This window comes from Hemitrygon akajei, chromosome 23, assembly GCF_048418815.1.
Source record: "Hemitrygon akajei chromosome 23, sHemAka1.3, whole genome shotgun sequence".
Classification (NCBI taxonomy): Eukaryota; Metazoa; Chordata; class Chondrichthyes; order Myliobatiformes; family Dasyatidae; genus Hemitrygon; species Hemitrygon akajei.
The window spans coordinates 15521295-15536187 of record NC_133146.1 but is presented as its reverse complement, the minus strand read 5'-3'; positions in this window follow the sequence as shown (position 1 = coordinate 15536187).

Here is a 14893-nt window from a genome sequence, read left to right as displayed (position 1 = left end):
TTCTTTCTCCCCGCACCCCACATTGAGCAGAAAGCACAGAAGCCTGAATAAAGTACGATCAAATTCAGGACAGTTTTACTCTGCTGTTATAAGATCATTGAACAGTCCCCTAATATGGTAGGTTGGGCCCTTGACTCCATAACCTACCTCATCGTGACCTTGCACATTGTATGCCTGCACTGCAATATCTCTGTAACTGTTAAACTTTATTCTAATCTTTGTTATTGCTTTTTCCCCTGAACTACTCGATGCACTGATGGGATGAAATGATCTGTACGGATGGCTGCAAACATAAGAACATAAGAAATAGGATGCAAAGAATCGTTTTTCACTGGAGCTCGGTAAATTGACAATAATAAACCAATTTACCCTTTTCCCTAGATAGATCATTGAGATTCGAGTGTAACAGTTTCATAGACAGTTGAGTGAGTTTAGCAACTCAACATGGAAACTGTAAGTGTTACAAATTGCAAATAAACTCTTGCCTCTGGATATTTTATTTGTCTCAATACATTTGGGCTTTTCGCAATGCAGAGGGCTTTTCTCTTTGGAATGAATGAAGATAAAAGGGGTCACGATAGAGGTGTACAAAATAATAATAAAGGGCTTAGGCAGAGACTTTTTCCCTGAGTGGAAAAAAACATCATCAGGCAGGTATGAAACCAATAACTTTATTTTGGGTTGCTTTTAATTTCCGGACAGATTACAATTAGTTCTAAAAATATTAAAAAACAAATTTAAAAAATAAAATTCACATCTTGTTCATTTGGATGGCATTTCTGTTACATTGCCTTATTCCCCTCAACACTCATACACACACACACATACACATACACACACACACACACACACACACAAACAATAAATTGTAAAATTATTTTACCAGGGAGCATAATTTTAAGGTGTTTGGAGGAAAGTATAGGGGGATGGGGACATCAGAGGAAGGCTACTTACTCAGAGAGTAGTGGGTGTGCGGAACCCGCTGCCAGGGATGATGCTAGAGCCAGCTACATCAGGGACACTTGATTCACTCTTAGATAGGCACATAGGTGATAGAAAAATGGAGGGCTGTGTATGAGGGAAGGGTTGCATTGAACTTAGGTTTGGTTAAAATTTTAGCACAACATCATGGGATGAAAGGCCTGTAGCATGCTGTACTATTTTATGTTCTATCTCAAACACTTGTCAATGTATGTACTAATTTTACTTTGGAACATGTTTTGCCATGAAATGACATGTGTAATTTTAAAAAATGAAGCAAAGCTAAGTAGCAAGGAGCAGGGAATCATCACTAGCTAATTATGTGGGATAAGGGATGTGGTCAAAGGATGTACAGAATATCAGACAGAAAGGACGATGATGCTGCCTTTGATTTTATTTCAGAGTCAAAAATCAATGTAAATTTATTATCAAAATATATGCATGCAGTCCTAATCTACCCTGAGAGTCATTTTCTTGTTGGCATTTGCAGGAACATAGAGAAATGATTAGAAAACTACATAAACAAAGACGAAGTGCAAGAGATTCTGCAGATGCTGGAAATCCAGAGCAGTGCACATAAAATACTGGAGGGACTCAGCAGGTCAGGCAGCATCTGTGGAGGGAAATAAACAGTCAAGGTTTCGAGCAAAAACCCTTCTTCAGGACTGGAAAGGAAGATGCCAGAATGGAAAGGTGGGGGAGATGAAGGCAAATTAGCTAGAAGGTGATCGGTGAAGCCAGGTTGATGGGAAAGGTAAAGAGTTGAAGAAGAAGGAATCTGATAGGAGAGGAGAGTGGGCTATGGGGAAAAGGCAAGAAGGGGGATCTGATGGGCACGTGAGAAGAAACAGTCCAGATAGGGGAGGGAAAAAATATCGGAAGGAGAAATCAATATTCATGCCATCAGGTTGGAGGCTACCTATACAGGATATGAAGCATTGCTCCTCCACCCTGAGAGTGGCATCATCGTGGCAAAAGAGGAGGACATGGACTAGCATGTCAGAATGGGAATGGGAGACGAGAAAATCTGCAGATGCCGGAAATCCAAGCAACACACACAAAATGCTGGAGGAACTCAGCAGGCCGGGCAGGATCTATGTAGAAGTGTACAGTTGACGTTTTGGGCTGAGACCATTCATCAGGACTGGAGAGAAAAAGATGAGGAGTCAGAGTAAGAAAGTGGGGGGAAGGAAGAAACACAAGGTGATAGGTGAAACTGGGAAGGGGGGAGAGGTGAAGTAAAGAGCTGGAAAGTTGATTGGTGAAAGAGATGCAGGGGTGGAGAAGGGGAAATATGATAGGAGAGGACAGAAGGCCATGGAAGAAATAAATGGGGGAGGAACACCAGAAGGAGGTGATGGGCAGGTAAGGAGATAAGGTGAGAGAGGGAAATGGGAATAGGGAATGATGAAGGAGAAGGTAGCATCAATAGTGAAGGAAGGGAAACCACATTCTTTGGAGAAGGAGGACACCTCTGATGTTCTGGAAAGGAAAGCCTCATTCTGGGAACAGATGCACAGTAGATGAAGGAACTAAGAAAAGGGAATTGAAATTTTATAGAAGATGGAGGGAAGAGGTATAGACAAGATATCCATGGGAATTGGTAGGTTTAAACAAGCAGCCAATGTGTAAATGAACAAAATAATGCTTAGAATATTGTTTAGGATCCTTGAAAGTGATTGTGGATTGTGGAATCAGTTCAGTGTTGTGGTGAGTGATGTTATCCATGCTGGTTCAGGATCCTGATGGTTGGAGGGTAATAACAGTTCCTGAACCTGGTTATGTGGGATGTAGTCTCCTGTACTTCCGGCCCGACGGTTTGGCGAGGAGAGAGCATGGCCTATATGCATAATTTGCCAATATTGTGGTGTTGGCAGATACTGTACAAACGGTGGGTTGCTTTTCTGCAATCCCCATCCCTGTGTTCATTCAGAGTTCCTCAGAAAGGAAACAAAGTGAAGAATTATTCCAGGTGCCATGAAGCTCACCTCCAGCAGATGGCAGCAGATCACCAACATTTCACGCTGATCTGCTGATAAAGAAGCTGAAGCGGCAGTCCCATTGAATCCTTCACAGACCTCACACCGTCCCAAGGAATTCCACAGCCCTGATGCAGGGCACTGGACAGTCAATCACTCAGCAGCCTCTGTTGTTATGGGTGTTGCACCTCATGGTCTCCCTACATCACACTTTCTCTGTAGCTGTCGCACTTTATTCCACATTCTGTTATTGTACTTTGTTCCGGCTCAGTGCACTGTGTAATGATTTGATCTGTAGGGGCGATATCCAAGACAAACATCTCATTGTATCTCAGTACCTGTGACAATAATAAACCAATTCCCACCCTGGACAATCTCTCTTCTCCTCTCTCCCATCAGGTCAGGAGATACAAAAGCCTGAAAGCACCTAGGCTCAAGGGCAGCTTCCATTCCACTGCTGAATGGACCTCTTATACAATAAGACAGGCTCTTTACCTCACAATCTACCTCGTTATGATCTTACACTTTATTGTTAATCTGCACTGCACTCTTCTACACTTTATTCTGCAATGTTATTGTTTTACCTTATTCTAGCACAATGCACTGTGTAATTGTTATGTATTTAATATTTCAGTTAGATTTAAGTTATCTTGTGTATAAATATATATAGATTGGTTGATTAAGCATTCTTGTTAATTTAAGTAATTAATTATGGGTGATATACATCATCACACTACCACACAATATGTACGTGCCTCGCTTAAATTAAAAATGAAAAAAAGACCTGCATTTTGGACTTCCGCATGTTTCCTTTTGAATTAGTTTGATAGTTTGAAGTTACAAAACATAACAGTAATGGTTTGATCTGTATGAACAAGACAAACCTTTCACTGTACCTTCTGTTGGCACAGGTAAACAGAAGTTTTTCACTGTATCTCGGTACATGTGACAGTAATAAACCGATTCCAATTCTAATTCCAGTTCTGTTCTTTGATTCCATACCACCATTTTCTCTACACCAGCAACCTTTCCTCTTCCCTCTCAGAAGAGTTGCTGTGTCTGGACCCAAAGCGGTATCTCACCCCTTTTCCTTCCACAGATGCTGCTCAGTCCATTGAGCTCTTCCACCGTTCTATTGTCTGTCCCGGAAACATCATTGAGGCAATAGTTTCAGTGACTGTGGGGAAAACCTCGACCTTGACCCCCTGCCCTTCTTCGAAGTGTCATGTGGGTATCTTCTACAGCATCCTGCAGGACTGGAGAGGACTCCCATTTTAGAGAAATGCTACTACAGCTCAGGGTGTTGAAGTTCAGAGTTCAATTCTGGCATTCTCTTTAAGCAAGCCTGTACGTTCCTTCCTGAGCACATAGGGGTTTCTTCCCACAGTCCAAAGCTGTACTGGTTAGTAGGCTAGTAGCCATTGTAAATTTTACCATGATTAGGCTAGGGTTAAATAGGTGGGGTTCTGGCCAGTGCAGCTTGAAGGGCCAAACGGACCTGTCCCACACTGCATCTCTAAATAAATAAACGTTCAGAATCCAGAAGGCGCTACCTATGGAAGTGCTGAAGGCAGGTTCAAGAGGAAATTGGACAGAGGCAGTAAAGTCCCAATCAATCCAATTAACTGGGAATCCCGATGTTTTGCCACTTGGTTGACCCACTAGTCTGGAGAGCAGCTCGGACAGGAGACTGGACCGTGGGCGAGGTGACAGCTGAAACCAGGAGTAAATTAGAGCACCTGGAGTCAGGAATGTTGGTAAATTAATTTATTATTGTCACATGTACTGAGGTGCTGTGAAAAACTTTGTTTTCCAGGCCATCCATGTGAATCGATTAATTACACAGTGTATTGAGGTGGTATGAGGTAAATCAATAACAATGCAGAATAAGCGTTACGGTTACAAAGTGCAGTGCAGGCAGCAATAAGTGCAAGGCCATAACAAGGTAAGATTGTGAGGTCAAGAGTCCATCTTATCGTACTAGGGGATTTTAAAAGAGTTTGATAACAGCTGGATAGAAGCTGTCCTTGAACCAGTTGGTACATGCTCTCAGGCTTTTATCTCTCCTGCCCCAAGGGAGACAGGAGAAGAGAGAAAGCCCAGGATTGGGGGGGGGGGGGAATCTATGATCATGTTGCCTGCTGTACTGAAGCAGCAGGAAATGTAGTCAGAGTCTGTGGAGCTGAGGCTGGTACCAGCTGGAGTCAAGCCCGTTTGTTCCCCGCTCCCTCCAACCCCACCAAGTTCACTGAGTGCATTTTTGTGTCAATGGGAATAAATATTCTGTGATATCTGATAACACAACATTACAAAAGCCCCAAGGCTGACAGGTTTTTGGAATGTTACAAGTACAGGGCGTGTGGGGAGGGGTGTGGGCCGCAATGGGTGAGCCACCTAGAGTCGAGGTGGACATAATGGGCTGAATAGCCTCTGCCTGTGCTGTATCCAGACTAAGATTTGCCCTCAGTGCCACAGGGTGATCAAGCACAGAGGGAAACAAAGTCATAGAGTATTGGAACGTAGAAACAGCACCTTCAGCCCAACTCATCCATGGCAACAAAGAATTCAATCCAAACTAGTGTTTGCCTCATATCTCTCCAAATCTTGCTTATCTGTGTACCTGTCTATGATAGGCCATACTGTTCATGTTCCTTCTGTGCCTAACCTACTTATATATCTTTCTAAATGTAGCGATTGTGTCTGATTTCACCTCCTCCCTTGGTAGCATGTTCCAGATATTTCCAACTTCTGTGTAGAAAAAGAACTTTGTTCTTAAATCCTTGTTAACACTCCTTCCTCTTGCCTTTTTGCTTTGATACCAGCAGAAAAAGTACTTTTAGTATCCATTCCCCTGGTAGTTTTACATAGCTTTATTCGGTCACCTTCAATCCAAGGAGAGCAAGCCAGGCCAGTTGCTACTCTCAGAGAGTTACAGTCATGAAGCCTTTCAAAACAGAAACAGGCCTTTCTACCCAATTGACCTATGGCGCCTGATTCCCATCAAAGCCAGTCCAATAGGCATGTGTTTGGCTCATATACCTCTAATCCTCAAAGTTCAAAGTACTTTTGTTATTAAAGTGTTTATACATTATACAACCTTGAGATTCATCTCCTTACAGTCAGCCACAAAACCAAGAAACCCAAAAAAACCCATAAAAACAGAAGCCGTCAAACACCCAATGTGCAAAGAAGGGGGGAAAAAAAGCATGCAAACAATAAAAGTAAGCGAGTAGCATTCAGAGCGAAAGTGAGTCCAGAGGCACAAAGCTTGGAGCAGCCAGAGCAGGCCACAGCCTCAGTTCAGTGCAGACCTGAGTAAATGTCATGGAACAGCAAGCAGAAATGGCCCAACCCTCACCTCTGGTTCCAACACACTGCCTTTCCAATCTGGCCTGGGATGTTAATTGTCCAAACATTAAGTCATTCCTCACTCTAGGACCCGGGCCTTGTCACTTCGATACACTATGAGCCTAGACTCTGTCGCTACGTTTCAGCCTCTCCTATCCATGTACCTGTCCAGGTACCTGTTCAGTGCTAATATACCTGTTTCAACCTTGCCCTCTGGTGGCTGCTTCCATATACTGACCACTCTCCAGGTGAAGAATTGGCACCTCAGATTCCTATTAAATCTCTCCCCTCTCACCTTAAACAAGTGACCTCTAGTTCTTGAATCCCAAGCCCTGGGAAATGGTTCAGTGCATTCACTCTCTCTATGCTTCTCATGATTTTATACCCCTCTTGAACCCAGGTCCTTCTCTATTAGAGCGGGGAGACTGCCGTGGTGAGTCTGTTTGTCTGGTGATTCTGAAGTCACAAGTCCAGGTGGATCCATCTTGAACTCCCCACAGGAGTGGAGTTCCCCTTGAACCGTCAGACAAATGAGGTACCATCTCCCCACCCCCAACCTCCGACAAGATGGAACCTTCAGGAAAGTCAGAGGCATTTTGAGTAAGCTTACTCCAGAGAAGTTTGACAAGTTAACCCTGAGCTCCTCAATGTGAGTATAGTTTCAAAACGGGTCCGAAAATCAAACTCAGGTTTAAAATCACTGGCATATGTCATTAAATGTGTTGTTATAACATAGAACATAGAACAATACAGCACAGTACAGGCCATTCAGCCCACAATGTTGTGCCGACCCTTAAACATTGCCTCCCATATAACCCTCCACCTTAAATTCCTCCATATACCTGTCCAGTAGTCTCTTAAATTTCACTAGTGTATCTGCCTCCACCACTGATTCAGGCAGTGCATTCCACGCACCAACCACTCTCTGAGTAAAAAACCTTCTTCTAATATCCCCCTTGAACTTCCCACCCCTTACCTTAAAGTGATGTCCTCTTGTATTGAGCAGTGGTGCCCTGGGTAAGAGGCGCTGGCTGTCCACTCTATCTATTCCTCTTCATATCTTGTATACCTCTATCATGACTCCTCTCATCCTCCTTCTCTCCAGAGAGTAAAGCCTTAATCTCTGATTAATCTCCCTTAATCCATACTCTCTAAACCAGGCAGCATCCTGGTAAATCTCCTCTGTACCCTTTCCAATGCTTCCACATCCTTCCTATAGTGAGGTGACCAGAACTGGACACAGTTATGCAGCAGTACAGTGCAATACACAATAAAAAAAACACTTACAAGTTATAATTAGATATTTTAAATAAGTAGCGCAAATAGCAAAAATATTGAGGTAGTGAATGTGCATTCATTGTCCATTCAGAACTCTGATGGGAGAGGGGAAGCAGCTGTTTCTAAAGCTCTGAATGTGCATCTTCAGGCTCCTTGATGGTCACATCAAGAAGCGGACATGTCCTGGATGATGGGGGATACTGAGTAAAGCAATCATTTTCCTGATAGTAGAGAAGTATACTGGTGCGGGAGTGTACCAGATCTTCTAAGCTGCTGGAGATCAGCAAAGGTGATACCTGGCAGAAGAGTTTAAAGATTAAAGATTTGCTTTATTTGTCACGTATACATTGAAGCATACAGTGAAACATGTTAATGGCCAACTCATCACTGAGCTCCAATAGCTGAGCCTCAGTTACTCCCTGTGCAACTGGATCCTCGATTTCCTGACTTGCAGACCCCAAACAATACAGACTGACAGCAACATCTCCTCCGTCAGCACATCTGTACCACGAGGCTGCTCTTCTCGCTTTATTCCTCTGAATGCGTGGCCAGGTGCAGCTCCAACGCCATACTTAAGTTTGCTGGTGACACCACTCTCGTGTGATGAATCAGCCTATCAGCAGAGCGATAGGGTGCCAAACAACCTCTGAGTCCACATCAGCAAAACTATAGAGATGACTATCGACCACAAGAGGAAGAAGTTGGAGGTCCATCAGGTAGTCTTCATCAGGGAACAGAAGCAGTAAGGATCGGTTGCTTTAAATTCCTTGGCATTAACATATCAGAGGATTTGTCCTGCAGCGAGTACGTGAGTCCTATCACAACGGAGGCGTGACAAAGTGCATATAATCTGCATGCCATCAAAAACTTCGACTAACTGCTATAGATGTACAGTGGAGAGTATCCTGACTGGTTGCATTATGGCCTGCTATGGAAACACCAACACCCAGGAATGGAAAAGACTGCAGAAAGTGGCGGATACAACCCAGTCCGTTACAGGCAAAGTCCTCCCACCATTCAGCACATTTACATGGTGCTCGGCCCAGAGAAAAGAGTATCCATCGTGAAAGATCCCCATCACCCTCTTCTCGTTACTATCATCTGACAGGCTGAAAGAAGCTATGGGAGCCTTAGGTCCTACACCACCAGGCTCAGGAGCAGTTATTACCCTACAACCATCAGGCTTCTGAACCAGTGTGGATAACTTCACCCACTACAACTCTGAACCTGCAAACTCACTTTCAAGGACTCATTACAAATCATGTTCTCAGTATTAACCATTTATTTGCACAGTCTTCTGCACATTGGTTGTTCGTCGGTCTTTGTACTGTATAGTTCTATTGTATTTCTTTATTTTCTTGTAAATATCTGTTAAAAAATAAGAATTACAAGCTAGTATAATGGCAATCTGCACGTTCTTTGAACTTTGAGTTTGCCTCTTTATCAGGACTGGGCATCTGCTTCTCTCCTTCCAGGGCTACTGTTCTTAAGTTAACTGTTACCAGGTTTACTTTTTGCTCCATACAAGTACTCGGTAAATACGTTTACCAGCATTACTGTCGATAAATCAAAATACCAATCGAATCCACAACCAACTTAGCTTCATTAACATGATGTACAGAAGGCAGCAAGTCATAGACAGGAGAGACTCGGCAGATGCCAGAAATCTAGTACAACACACGCAAAATCCTCAACAAACTCAGCAAGCGAGGCAGCTTCTGTTGAGAGGAATAAACGGCTTATGTCTCAGACCAAGACGCTCATCAGGACCTAAGAGTCTGAGTCCAAAATGAGGAATGTTTATTCCCCTCGGTTGATGCTGCCTGACCTCCTCCAGCATTTTGTGTGTTTTCCCTGACTAAACCCGGTGTGGCAAGCACATAATGATCAGGAGCCTGTCTGAAAGGACAGTTTGCATCAACACCAGGCATTTGGTGAGAAGTAGGCCATTCAGCCCATTCAAGCTGATATTCTCCTTCATTTTCCTGTCTTTTGCCTGTATTGGAGCAGGAATTGGAATTGGTTTAAAATTGACACATCTTTTCTTGCATACAGTTCAACTCATTACAACAGAGCATTGAGGTAGAACAACGTAAAACAATAACAGAATGCAGAGTAAAGTGTAACAGCTACAGAGAAAGAGTAGTGCAGGGAGACCATGGGGCACAAGATCACAACTAATTAAATGGTGAAGTCAAGAGACCATCTTATTGTATGAAGGAACCATTTAATGGTCTTACAACAGCAGGGTAGAAGCTTCTTTGAACCTGGTGGTACATAAGGATCCTGTACCTTCTACTGGATAGGAGGCAGGTGGGGGAGAAGAGAGGGTGTATGGGATCTACGATTACATTGGCTTCTTTACCGAGTGAGGTGTAGATGGAGTGCACAGAAGGCTGGACTTTCGGACTTTGTATCTTCTGTCTGATGGGAGAGCAGAGAAGAGAGAAAGTCTGGAATGAGTGGAGTCTTTGATAATGCTGGCTGCTTTACTGAGACAGTGAGAAGTATAGACAGAGTCTATGGAGTGGAAGCTGGTTTCCACGATGTGCTGGGCTGTGTCCACGAATCTGAAGTTTCTTTTTATTTATTTATTGAGATACAGCGTTAAGTAGGCCCGCCTGGCCTTTCTAGCCAGACCGCCCAGCAATCCCCCAATTTAATCCTAACCTAATCACGGGACAATTAACAATCACTGGTTTCCTCCCACAATCCAAAGACGTATCGATTTGCCCTCCCAATCAGTACGTCTTTGGATTGTGGGAGGAAACCCATGCAGTCACAGGAAGAACGTACAAACTCCTTACGGGCAGCGGCAGGACGGTGGCCATGGGCACAGCAGTCGCCATAACAAGCCATGATACCTCTGGCCAGGACGCTCTCTGTGTTGAATTGATGGACGTTCGAAAGACCACACTGTTCTGTAAATAAACCTGAGTCTATCCTGCATGCCCCACCAACCCACGGGGTGGGCAGAAATTCAGTAAGTCAGCAGGAGTGAGCCTGGGTTTTGTGTGCGCGGTCTCCGGACCAGGAGTTGAGCTGGAGTATTTCTGACCCAAAGCCTAAGGAAACAGTCAGTGAACTTCTTTCTTTGTTTGGCCTCGACATTTGAAAAGACCATACTTTGGAATCTACACCAAAGTTGAGTTGTCCAACAAAGGGTTAACAAAAATAATTCTACCTCTCTAACCCGTCTGATCCTTAAGATATGGCTCTAGGTCTTTTCTATTTGGAGCAAAGGAGGAAGAAAGGTGATTTGACAGAGGTGTACAAGAAGTATTTAAAATTATGAGGGGGATAGAGTTGACGTGGATAGGCTTTTTCCATTGAGAGTAGGGGAGAGTCAAACAAGAGGACATGAGTTGAGAGTTAAGGGGAAAAAGCTTAGGGGTAACACGAGGGGGAACTTCTTTACTCAGAGAGTGGTAGCTGTGTAGAACAAGCTTCCAGTAGAAGTGGTAGATGCAGGTTCGATATTGTCATTAAAAAAAAAATTGGATAGGTATATGGACAGGAAAGGAATGGAGGGTTATGGGCTGAGTGCAGGTCAGTGGGACTAGGTGAGAGTAAGCGTTTGGCATGGACTAGAAGGGCCGAGATGGCCTGTTTCCATGCTGTAATTGTTATATATGGTTGTATAGATAGAGTGCACAGCTAGAGGCTTTTTTCCCAGGGCAGAAATAACCAATTCAAGAGGGTATAATTTTAAGGTATGGATGTATGGATGGGGGCATGTCAGAGGTAGGTTTTTTACACTGAGAGTGGTAGGTGCATGGAACATATTGCTGGAGGTGGTGGTAGAATCAGATACATTAGGGACATTTAAGAGACTCTTAGATAGGCAGGTAGATGAAAGAAAAATAGAGAGTTATGTGGGAAGGCTGGGTTGGATTGAACTTGGAGAAGGTTAAAGGGTTAGCATGACATAGTGGGCTGAAGGGTCTGTACTGTGCTGTATCATTCTATGTTCTATCTTCTTGTTCTTCTTTGGCAGACAGGGTTTTGGGTGTTAGTTTTGCTTCTCATTTGTCTCAGTAACAAACTTTGCACTTCTTGCCTCCCGGAACATGAGTGGAGAGTTATAGGGCTTAAACACCGAAGCCGATTCAGAAAGAACATTTCCGCTGGAGAAGAAGAGGAGACCTGATGTCGTCAGTATCAGAGCGTTCCCACAGGGAATTCCAGAGAACGGTGGGAATGTGGAGCACACTCCCACAAGGAGGGGTCTGGGGTGGTGGTGGGATAGTGTCAATGTGCTGGACAGAGGGTCACACTGAAAGACGGAGATGGAGAAAGATGGTGGGGGGGGGGGGGTGGGTGCTCCAGTGGTATGTAAATGCCAGCACAAACTAGCTGGACTGAACGGCCTGTTCAGTGCTATACATGTCACGTTACACACTTGTTCCCAAACAGCGTAAATCGGAAGTATAAAATGTTGGAAACATTCAGCAGACCGGCTGGTGAATGTGGAGAGAGAAACAGAATTGATGACCTTGCACAGAATCTCACAGGTTGAACCATGCACTCATTGACTTGAAGCATAGTCTCCAGTTCTCTCCCCACAGAGGCCGCCCGACCTGCTGGGTTTATTGTGCTAGTCTTCAACGCGTTGGATGTAGAGAGGGTAGTTTCCCCCGACGGCATCTTCAACCACAGGATCACAGTCTTAGGATACGGGCAAGGAGATTTGGGACTGAGATTATGAGGATTGTCTTCCCTCAGAGGGTGTTGTACCCATGGAGTCATGTAGCACGGGATAAGAGTGAGAGAGATAGCATCACTACAGCAAAGGAACAGACCTTCCTTCCCACAATGAAAAGTCAATGTCTGTGCAGTAGTGATCTATGACTCTGTGATATACATCATGTGCAGGCAGAAGTGATTTCGAATTAAACTGAAGCCCTTCTGCCTGCACATGATCCATATCATAGAGTCATAGACCAGTCCTGCACAGAAATTCATTCTTTGACCCATCCAGTCCATGCCGACCTATTTTTTGACCTGTCCTGTCTGCCCGCATCTGGATCGTAGCCACTCATACAGCTCCCATCCAAAATTCTCCTAAAAGTTACAATTGGTCCCACATCCACTTCTTCCACTGGCAGCTTGTTCTACACTCTCACCACACTCTGAGCAAAGAAGATTCACCTTAAAATTTTCACCTTTCACCCTAAACCTACGACCACTGGTTCCAGTCTCACCCAACCTCAGTGGAAAAAGCTTGCTGGCATTTACCCCATCAATACCCCTCATATGACTGAAGAGTCAAGATTGTTTCGAGTCATTTCCCATACACACGTGCAGAGAAGAATGTAATAATTGATACTTTGGATCCAATGCAACTAAATTAGATAAAGAACACAATAATAAAAGGAACACAATAAATATAAATACATAAGATATCTTATATATATATAGATTGATTGTATGTCCATAAAGTGATGCTAGGCACAGGAAAGGAAGACTCGACACAGGTAGTCAAAACTGTCCAACACATCACCAGCCTACCAACCATCAAAGACATATTTAAAGGTGCCAGAAAGGGGCCAGTAACATGAAGGATCCCACCACCCTGTTCATGGACTGCTTGTCCCACCCACATCAGGGAGGAGGCTACGTAGCATCCACACCAGGATCACCAGACTCAAAGACATGTACTTTCCCCAAGCAGTAAGGCTGATCAACACCTCCATCCACTAATTCCACCACTACTTTATTATTTCCTGTAATCATCTTACGTATAGACACCCCTATGAGTAGTGTCACTTTATGGGCAAACAATCAATTGCTGTATATAAAATATCTTATGTATTTATATTGATTGTGGTTTTTTAATATTAGTATTGTGTTTTTAATCTTTTGTGGGATTTTGTTTGTTCTGCATTAGATCTGGAGTAACAATTATTTTGTTCTTCTGTACCGAAAATGACATTAAACAATCTTGAATCTAGAATAATGAATAAGGTGACTCTGACAGGAAATGATAGAGTAGTGGGGAGGGTGTGGAGGGGTGGGTTAGTGGGTGGAGTTGCTGATCAGGTGATTGTTTGTCCATAAAGTGACACTACTCATAGGGGTGTCTGTACGTAAGATGACTACAGGAAATGATAAAGTAGTGGGGAGGGTGTGGAGGGGTGGGTTAGTGGGTGGAGTTGCTGATCAGCCTTAGTGCTTGGGGAAGGTAACTGTTTTTGAATCTGGTAGTTCTGGCGTGAATGATATGTAGCCCCCTGGACAAACAGTCCATGAGCAGGGTGGGTACGATCCTTCATGATGCTTCTGGTCCTTTCCTAGCACCTTTCTGTGTTTATGTACTAATAATGGGTAGGCTGTTGCTGGCGAGGTGTTGCACAGTTTTGACTACCTGTTGTAGAGCCTTCCTGCCCGCTGCAGTGTGGTTTCTGTACCAGTGACGCAGCTCATCAGGATGCTCTCTACTGCGCCTCTGTAGAATGATGTGAGTATGGATGTGCAAAGTGCAGCTCTCTTAAGCATCCTCAGAAAGTAGAGGTGTTGGTGAGCTTTCCTCATCATGTAGGATGTGTCCAAGGACCATGAGAGGTTGTGTAAGATGTACACTCCCAGGAGCTTGAAACTGTTCGTAGTTTCCATTGCTGTGTCGCCGATGAAGGGGGGGGGGGGGCATGAGTAGAGCGAGTTCTTCTGAAGTCGATAACCGTCTCCTTTGTCTTGTTAACATTGCGGAGGAGGTTGTCCACCTTGCACCTCAATCTCCCCCACCTCCTCTTTGTAGGCTGTCTCATCGCTGTTGGTGAAGAGCCCCACCACTGTCACGTCATCAGTGAACTTGACAGTGTGATTACTTGGCTGTTTAGTTATGCAGTCTTGCTGTTTCTGGATTTCAATTCGACGTTCTGAGATCCAGAAACAGCATCCTTATATAAATGTCCTCGCTTCCTAGGTGTGTCAGGGCCAGATGCATGACCGATGCTATGGCATCTGTCATAGAGTGGCTCAGTCGGTAAGCATATCAGTGAGTGAATTATGTATACCTCTATCTAATCTCCCTATGCTTCAGGGAATTAAAGTCCTAATCTACTCAACCTTTCCCTAAAACTCAGGTCCTCATCCCGGCAACATCTTTGTAAATTTCTTTGCATTCTTTCAATCTTATTGATATCTTTCCTGTAGGTAGGTGACCAGAACTGCACATGGTACACCCAATCCTTTTGCAGCTCCAACATAACATGCCAACTCGTGTTCTGAATGCTCTGATTTATCAGGGCCAATGTGCCAACAGTTCCTCTTTATGGAACTGTTCTACCTATGATACAACTTTCAGA